At 40.8% G+C, this 2,223-nt stretch overlaps 1 protein-coding gene across 1 annotated transcript in view; it reads left to right on the top strand.

Annotated features, from left to right (window-relative positions):
• The window catches only part of LOC138019368 (uncharacterized), a 1,002-nt gene extending 840 nt beyond the window's left edge, over positions 1-162 (top strand). Inside the window, exon 1 of the mRNA XM_068866133.1 lies at positions 1-162. This exon is cut by the window's left edge and continues 840 nt beyond it. The gene's annotated coding sequence lies outside the window, so the exon portion shown is untranslated.
• The last annotated feature ends 2,061 nt before the right edge of the window (positions 163-2,223 follow it).

Here is a 2,223-nt window from a genome sequence, read left to right as displayed (position 1 = left end):
GTTGAGAGAGACTCAGTCTTACCATATTGATCAGGGCTCGAAATTGCGACTCACTGGTCGCCAATGCGACTAAAAATTGAGCGCTGGCGACTAAATTTTTAGAAGTGGTCGCCAACTGACGCCTCTTGTTTTGTCCGATAAGTAAAGAACATCACGACACAACTTTTGTTTTATATCTTTATATTACAAAATCAATCGGAAATGGTAGCTAGTATATAACTCACCTTTCCGTTCCCTGTAAAATAATGTCTGAATGACCTGAATATTACAAGGTAATCGAAAAAATTGATACTCCGTTCACGGCACGCCATATTGCTTCAGCGGCTTCTTCTGAAACTGGGATTGCAAGCGCACTTCAACACAACGTACTTTACAATTTGAGTTGTAAATCAATCTCTTACACCAAAAAATTGAAAGCAACTTTTGAGAAACTTTTGGATTTTGGGGCAACTTTTGAGCAACTTTTAGAATTTTGGAGCAACTTTTGAGCAACTTTTTTGGAAAATTGGAGCAACTTTTTGAGAAAATTGGAGCAACTTAGGGACAGCCCTACCGAAAGCCACAACCTTCTTATCAGGTTCTTTGTGATTAATTTAAGGAAAATAATTAACTATCCAAGTCCAAAAAAAATTATCTAAAGGAGACTGTTTTTTTTTACCAGTAAATTTTAAGTTATTTTATGGGGCACATGATCTGGGTATGTTCTTAATTTATAACTTTTTCCTCGAAAAAGCCGTCTACATTAAGCTACGTGTTCCTCTGGTCCGACGTAAATGGACTTGTCATTGTAAACACATTTATGAGGAACTTAAGTAAACCGTGGGTCTTGATGAGCTAATTTGTGTTAAGTTAAAACAATTAATATGACATTTATGAGCATAACTCATCGCACTGAGTGATTCAACTTAAGTAAATTGGAAAACGCTGAGTTAGAGTTACAATATTTGTCAATCAGACTAAATTCGTCTAATGTGAGTTTGCATTACTTTTTAATAACTCCAAGTTATTGAATTTTGAGATCACCTGTCGACGGAAACAGACACGAGAAAACGAAACTGTACAGGTCTCCTCGTTGCAAGTCCCATCTATTACTGTTAGCCCCACTGGAAAGCTATGGCGAAAAATTATTCGAAAGAAAATTCAAGTTGCCCTGATCAAACCCCAGGTCCATCCTTGGCGATAAATTGTTCGGAAGGAAATTCAATAAGTCCTGATCAAAACCCAATCGATGTAGCACTCGTCGTCGTCCAAGTCGTCGTGATCATCATTTGCCTCTGTGGAAACTCTCTCCTGATCAGAGCGTTCTGCAAATTCTCCAACCTGCGAACCGCTTCGAACGTGATAGTGATGAGCTTGTGCGTTGCCGATATTTTAATTCCTGTCTCAGTCATTCTCCACATGATGAAGCATTCCCTTAAAAAACATGGACTTAACGACAAAAACGAACTTTCATGCAAGGCAAGCGCCTCATGTAGCTTCTTTTTGATCTCGGTCATCATTTTTCATCTGGTGTTGATCAGCGTGGATCGTTTCGTGGCAATCAAGTTCTCTCTGCGGTACCACTCTATTTTGACCCATCGCCGAGCGCTGATTGCTTCTATTGCGATGTGGTTGTGGGCTGCCCTGATAACTTTGGTCTTTCCGCTAGCCCTGAAAGCAAGTCATAACGATGCCACCTTCGAAGGATTAAAGAATGCTTTCCATCCATGCCAAAGAGCCTCGATCCAGAGGCCCAATCGAGGCCAAGCGTACGCGATCTTCATGATAGCACAACTACTAATCCCTTTGGTGATCATTCTATGCTCGTACAGCTACATCTTTATAGTGTCTTACAAACACCGAAACCACATCGCAGGACAGAACGACTCGTCAAGAATTTTAATCCTAAAGCAGGAACTGAAAGGGGCTCGTGTCCTCGCCATTACTGTTTCACTTTGCCTTCTGAGTATCTTGCCATTATTAATATTTATGTGCCTCCGTACCTTTGGCAAACGTCGTGACAATGGCGATGACCCCAAAATACCAGGAATTAAAAAGATCGCTTACAACGTAGCGATGAGTATAAACGCCATCTGCAATCCACTTATCTACGGCTTGGGAAACCAGCAAGTTAGGCGAGCTCTACGACGAATGTTCAAGGGCGCTTAATAACCCATCCAGTACATTCGACTGTAAGCTTATGAGAGCACCATCCAGAAGTCTCAAAATACCAGTCTTTTTGTA

The sequence above is a fragment of the Montipora capricornis genome, chromosome 10 (assembly GCF_036669925.1).
Source record: "Montipora capricornis isolate CH-2021 chromosome 10, ASM3666992v2, whole genome shotgun sequence".
NCBI lineage: Eukaryota > Metazoa > Cnidaria > Anthozoa > Scleractinia > Acroporidae > Montipora > Montipora capricornis.
Note: the sequence above shows the minus strand (reverse complement) of the source record. Positions and strands in the feature narration are given on the sequence as shown.